Here is a 6,128-nt window from a genome sequence, read left to right as displayed (position 1 = left end):
ATGTCACGTCCGATCACTGGCACTCCATTTATTCTTATACCATCAATCAACTTTGCCTTCCCGGCACCATCCTTCATCGTGATTTCGAATTTCTTGTCCGTCTTCATTCTACAACCTAAAATTTCCCCACACTCCTTCTTTACACCTTTCAGCAGGTCCATTACCGCGATTGATTTCGTATCTTCCACCTCCACCTCCACCGTCAGCTCCCTCTCAAACTTTTTCGTATTTACAGCCATTCCTTGCATCTGAGGGTTCATTGTATCTTCCTCCCCTTGATTCATCATAATTAGTTTAGGCGGAAAAAAAAACAATCCCCCGAACAGCACGAGAGCCGTCGGGGAAATTACGGGGATGATAAGCACAAAAGATCAAATAAAACAACTATTCTTCTGATTTCAAACAAAGAACAAAAATATCACAGAGAAGTCAGGCAGTCGCTGTGCAAATTCGAAATTCGCGCCACTCGCAATCACCACTCCCACTATCGGGCGTGTTCAGGTTGGTATGGCTGTAAGCAACGTTAACTGTCACAAACGCAGTATATATTAGTTGTCAAAATCATCATTGCATGTATTTTGATGATGTAAATGTTACCATGTCTCCTTATGAAATGAAAAGCTTACAGCACATGGTATTCCCAGGCGGTCTCCCAACCGAGTACTAACCAGACCCGACACTGCTTTGCTTCCGAGATCAAACGAGATCAGGCGTGTTCAGGGTGGTATGGCCGTTAGCAACGTTAACTGTCACAAATGCAGTATATATAAGTGGTCAAAATGATCATTGCATGTATTTTGATGATGTAAATGTTACCATGTCTCCTGATGAAAATGAAAAGCTTACAGCACCTAGTATTCCCAGGCGGTCTCCCATCCAAGTACTAAGCAGACCCGACCGTGCTTAGCTTCCGAGATCAGACGAGATCGGGCTTGTTCAGGTTGGTATGGCCGTAAGCCACATCAAATGTCACTAAAGCAGTATATATAAGTGGTCAAAATGATCATTGCATGTATTTTGATGATGTAAATGTTACCATGTCTCCTGATGAAAATGAAAGGCTTACAGGACCTAGTATTCCCAGGCGGTCTCCCATCCAAGTACTAACCAGGCCCAAAGCTTCCGAGATCAGATGAGATCAGGCTTGTTCAGGGTGGTCTGGCCGTAAGCAATGGTAACTGTCACAAACGCAGTATATATAAGTGGTCAAAATGATCATTGCATGTATTTTGATGATGTAAATGTTACCATGTCTCCTGATGAAAATGAAAGGCTTACAGCACCTAGCATTCCCAGGCGGTCTCCCATCCAAGTACTAACCAGGACCGACCGTGCTTAGCTTTCGAGATCAGACGAGATCGGGCGTGTTCAGGTTGGTATGGCCGTAAGCAATGTCAAATGTCACTAAAGCAGTATATATAAGTGGTCAAAATCATCATTGCATGTATTTTGATGATGTAAATGTTTCCATGTCTCTGATAGAATGAAAGGTTTAAAGCACCTGGTATTCTCAGGCGGTTTCCCCCATCCAAGTACTAACCAGGCCCACACTGCTTAGTTTCCCGGGAGATCAGGCCCTGTGTTAGGGTGGTATGGCCGTAAGCAATGGTAAATGTCGAAAGCAGTATTTATAAGTGGTCAAAATCATCATTGTTTGTTTTTTGATGATTTTAAATGTTACCATGTCTCCTGATGAAATGAAAGGCTTACAGAAACTCGTATTCCAGGCGGTCTCCCTTTCCAAGTACTAACCAGGCCGACCGTGCTTAGTTCGGAGATCAGACGATATGGGGTGGGGTTTCAGGTTGGTATGGCCGTAAGCAATATCAAATGTCACTAAAGCAGTATAAAATGTGGTCAAAATGATCATTGCATGTATTTTGATGATGTAAATTTTTTACATGTCTCCTGAGGGAAAATAAAAAGCTTACAGCACCTGTTTTTCCAGGCGGTCTCCCACCCAAGTATAACCAGGCCCGACCGTGCTTAGCTTCGAGATCAGACAAGATCAGGCGTGTTCAGGGGGGTTTATGGCCGTAATCAACGTAAATGTAACTAAAGCATTTATATATAAGTGGTAAATTATCATTGCATGTATTTTGATGATGTAAATGTTACCATGTTCCTGATGAAAATGAAAAGCTTACAGCACTGGTATTCCAGGCGGTCTCCAAGCCAAGTACTAACCAGGCCCGACATGCTTGGATTCCGAGATTAGATAAGATCGGGCGTGTTCAGGTTAGTATGGCCGTAAGCAATGTCAAATGTCACTAAAGCAGTATATATAAGTGCTCAAAATGATCATTGCATGTATTTTGATGATGTAAATGTTACCATGTCTCGTGATCAAAATAAAATTTTTACAGCACCTGGTATTCCCAGGCGGTCTCCCATCCAAGTACGAACCAGGCCCGACTCTGCATAGCTTCCGAGATCAGACGTGTTCAGGGTGGTATGGCCGTAAGAAACGTTAACTGTCACAAACGCAGTATATATAAGTGGTCAAATCATCATTGCATGTATTTTGTTGATGTAAATGTTACCATGTCTCCTGATGAAATAAAAAGCTTACAGCACCTGGTATTCCCAAGCGGTCTCCCCATCCAAGTACTAACCAGGCCCGACTCTGCATAGCTTCCGAGATCAGACGAGATCGGGCGTGTTCAGGTTGGTATGGCCGTAGCAATGGTGACTGTCACAAACGCAGAATATATAAGTGGTCAAAATGATCATTTGCATGTATTTTGAGATGTAAATGTTCCCATGTCTCCTGAGGGAAAATGAAAGGTTACAGCACCTAGTATTCCCAGGCGGTCTCCCATCCAAGTATAACCAGGCCCAAAGCTTCCGGATCAGAGGGAGATGAGCCGTGTTCAGGGTGGGTATGGCCCGTAAGCAATGGTAACTGTCACAAACGCGGGTTATATAAGTGGTCAAAATCATCATTTGCATGTATTTTGATGATGTAAATGTTACCATGTCTCCTGATGAAAATGAAAAGCTTACAGCACCTGGTATTTCCAGGCGGTCTCCCATCCAAGTACTAATCAGGCCGCCGTGCATAGTTTCCCGAGATCAGACAAGATCGGGGCGTGTTCAGTGTGGTATGGCCGTAATCAACGTCAAATGTAACTAAAGCAGTATATATAAGTGGTAAAAATGATCATTGCATGTATTTTGATGATGTAAATGTTACCATGTTCCTGATGAAAAAATGAAAAGCTTACAGCACCTGGTATTCCCAGGCGGTCTCCAAGCCAAGTATAACCGGGGCCCTACATGCTTAGCTTCCGAGATCAGACGAGATCGGGCGTGTTCTGGGTGGTATGGCCATAAGCAATGGTGACTGTCACAAACGCAATATATATAAGTGGCCCAAAATCATCATTGCATGTATTTTGATGATGTAAATGTCACCATGTCTCCTGATGAAAATAAAAGGCTTACAGCCCCTAGTATTCCAAGGCGGTTCCCATCCAAGTACTAACCAGGCCCAAAGCTTCGGAGATCAGAGGGAGATCGGGCGTGTTCAGGGTGGTATGGCCGTAAGCAAGGTAACTGTCACAAACGCTAGTTTATATAAGTGGTCAAAATGATCATTGCATGTATTTTGATGATGTAAATGTTACCATGTCTCCTGATGAAAATGAAAGGCTTACAGCACCTAGTATTCTCAGGCGGTCTCCGATCCAAGTACTAACCAGGCCCGACCGTGCTAAGCTTCCGAGATCAGACGAGATCGGGCGTGTTCAGGTTGGTATGGCCGTAAGCAATGTCAAATGTCACTAAAGCAGTTTATATAAGTGCTCAAAATGTTCATTGCATGTATTTTGATGATGTAATGTTACCATGTCTCCTGTAAAAATGAAAAGCTTACAGCACTTGGTATTCCCAGGCGGTCTCCCATCCAAGTACTAACCACGCCCTTAGTTTTCCCGAGATCAGACGAGATCGGGCTTGTTCAGGTTGGTATGGCCGTATGCAACGTCAAATGTCACTAAAGCAGTATATATAAGTGATCAAAATCATCATTGCATGTATTTTGATGACGTAAATGTTACCATGTCTCCTGAGAGAATGAAAAGCTTACAGCGCTGGTATTCCCAGGCGGTCTCCCATCCAAGTACAAACCCAGGCCCTAATGTTAGTTTCCCGAGATCAGACGGAGATCAGGTGGTATGGCCGTAAGCAATGGTGACTGTCACAAACGCAGTATATATAAGTGGTCAAAATCATCATTGCATGTATTTTGATGATGTAAATGTTACCATGTCTCCTGATAAGAATGAAAGGCTTACAGCACGTAGTATTCCCATGGCGGTCGCCCATCCAAGTACTAACCAACCGACACTGCTTAACTTCGAGATCAATCGAGATCAGGCGTGTTCAGTGTGGTATGGCCGTGAGCAACGTTAACTGTCACAAACGCAGTATATATAAGTGGTCAAAATCATCATTGCATGTATTTTGATGATGTAAATGTTACCATGTCTCCTGATGAAAATGAAAAGCTTACAGCACCTGGTATTCCCAGGCGGTCTCCCATCCAAGTACTAACCAGGCCCGACCATGCTGAGCTTCCGAGATCAGACGAGATCGGGCTTGTTCAGGTTGGTATGGCCGTAAGGAAGTCAAATGTCACTAAAGCAGTATAAATAAGTGATCAAAAGGATCATTGCATGTATTTTGATGATGTAAATGTTACCATGTCTCCTGATGAAAATGAAAAGCTTACAGCACCTGGTTTCCCAGGCGGTCTCCCATCCAAGTACTAACCAGGCCCTACACTGCTTAGCTTCCGAGATCAGAGAGATCAGGCGTGTTCAGGGTGGTATGGCCGTATGCAACGTTAACTGTCACAAACGCAGTATATATAAGTGATCAAAATCATCATTGCATGTATTTTGATGATGTAAATGTTACCATGTCTCCTGATGAAAAAGAAAGCTTACAGCACCTGGTATTCCCAGGCGGTCTCCCATCCAAGTACTAACCAGGCCCGACCGTGCTTAGCTTCCGAGATCAGACGAGATCGGGGGTGTTCAGGTTGGTATGGCCGTAAGCAATGTCAAATGTCACTAAAGCAGTATATATAAGTGGTCAAAATCATCATTGCATGTATTTTGATGATGTAAATGTTACCATGTCTCCTGATGAGAATGAAAGCTTACAGCATCTAGTATTTACAGGCGGTCTCCCATCCAAGTACTAACCAGGCCGACACTGCTTAACTTCGGAGATCAAATGAGATCAGGCGTTTTCAGGGTGGTATGGCCGTAAGCAACGCTAACTCTCACAAAAGCAGTATATATAAGTGGTCAAAATCATCATTGCATGTATTTTGATGATGTAAATGTTACCATGTCTCCTGATGAGAATGAAAAGCTTACAGCACCTGGTATTCCCAGGCGGTCTCCCATCCAAGTACTAACCAGGCCCGACACTGCTTAGCTTCCGAGTTTCAGACAGATCGGGCGTGTGTTCAGGTTGTATGGCCGTAAGCAATGTCAATGTCACAAAGCAGTATATATAAGTGTCAAAATGATCATTGCAGTATTTTGATGATGTAAATGTTACCAATGTCTCCTGATGAAAAAAAATTTACAGCACCTGGTATTCCCAGGCGGTCTCCCATCCAAGTACAACCAGCCCGACCTGCATAGCTTCCGAGATCAGACGAGATCGGCTGTTCAGGTGGTATGGCCGTAAGCAATGTAACTGTCACAAACGCAGTATATATAAGTGGTCAAAATCATCATTGCATGTATTTTGATGATGTAAATGTTACCATGTCTCCTGATGAAAATGAAAAGCTTACAGCACCTGGTATTCCAGGCGGTCTCCCATCCAAGTACTAACCAGGCCCGACTCTGCTAAGCTTCCGAGATCAGATGAGATCAGACGTGTTCAGGTTGGTATGGCCGTAAGCAATGGTAACTGTCACAAACGCAGTATATATAAGTCGTCAAAATCATCATTGCATGTATTTTGATGATGTAAATGTTACCATGTCTCCTGATGAAAATGAAAGGCTGACAGCACCTAGTATTCCCAAGCGGTCTCCCATCCAAGTACTAACCAGGCCCGACCCCTGCATCAGTCCGAGATCAGAGCGTGTTCAGGTGGTT

General features: G+C 43.6%; 3 non-coding genes and 12 pseudogenes across 3 annotated transcripts; all 15 read right to left on the bottom strand.

Moving 5' to 3' along the window:
- Positions 1-619: 619 nt before the first annotated feature.
- Positions 620-738, bottom strand: LOC125001767 (annotated as a pseudogene).
- Positions 739-839: 101 nt separating this feature from the next.
- Positions 840-958, bottom strand: LOC125001643 (annotated as a pseudogene).
- A 313-nt stretch (positions 959-1,271) lies between these two features.
- On the bottom strand, positions 1,272-1,390 carry LOC125001385. Its single transcript, XR_007111642.1, has one exon. It is a non-coding gene; the product is annotated as a 5S ribosomal RNA (ribosomal RNA).
- A 967-nt stretch (positions 1,391-2,357) lies between these two features.
- LOC125002727 lies at positions 2,358-2,466 on the bottom strand (annotated as a pseudogene).
- A 99-nt stretch (positions 2,467-2,565) lies between these two features.
- On the bottom strand, positions 2,566-2,684 carry LOC125002209 (annotated as a pseudogene).
- A 536-nt stretch (positions 2,685-3,220) lies between these two features.
- On the bottom strand, positions 3,221-3,338 carry LOC125002601 (annotated as a pseudogene).
- Positions 3,339-3,652: 314 nt separating this feature from the next.
- LOC125001728 lies at positions 3,653-3,771 on the bottom strand (annotated as a pseudogene).
- Positions 3,772-3,870: 99 nt separating this feature from the next.
- LOC125002938 lies at positions 3,871-3,983 on the bottom strand (annotated as a pseudogene).
- Positions 3,984-4,509: 526 nt separating this feature from the next.
- On the bottom strand, positions 4,510-4,628 carry LOC125001566 (annotated as a pseudogene).
- Positions 4,629-4,728: 100 nt separating this feature from the next.
- On the bottom strand, positions 4,729-4,845 carry LOC125001374. Its single transcript, XR_007111631.1, has one exon. It is a non-coding gene; the product is annotated as a 5S ribosomal RNA (ribosomal RNA).
- A 100-nt stretch (positions 4,846-4,945) lies between these two features.
- LOC125001399 lies at positions 4,946-5,064 on the bottom strand. The gene has a single exon (XR_007111656.1). It is a non-coding gene; the product is annotated as a 5S ribosomal RNA (ribosomal RNA).
- Positions 5,065-5,164: 100 nt separating this feature from the next.
- LOC125002037 lies at positions 5,165-5,282 on the bottom strand (annotated as a pseudogene).
- Positions 5,283-5,383: 101 nt separating this feature from the next.
- LOC125002372 lies at positions 5,384-5,503 on the bottom strand (annotated as a pseudogene).
- Positions 5,504-5,598: 95 nt separating this feature from the next.
- Positions 5,599-5,711, bottom strand: LOC125002590 (annotated as a pseudogene).
- Positions 5,712-5,811: 100 nt separating this feature from the next.
- Positions 5,812-5,929, bottom strand: LOC125001908 (annotated as a pseudogene).
- Between the last annotated feature and the right edge of the window lie 199 nt (positions 5,930-6,128).

Source organism: Mugil cephalus, chromosome 23 (genome assembly GCF_022458985.1).
Source record: "Mugil cephalus isolate CIBA_MC_2020 chromosome 23, CIBA_Mcephalus_1.1, whole genome shotgun sequence".
Taxonomy (NCBI): Eukaryota; Metazoa; Chordata; class Actinopteri; order Mugiliformes; family Mugilidae; genus Mugil; species Mugil cephalus.
This window is presented reverse-complemented; position numbering and strand designations above follow the sequence as displayed.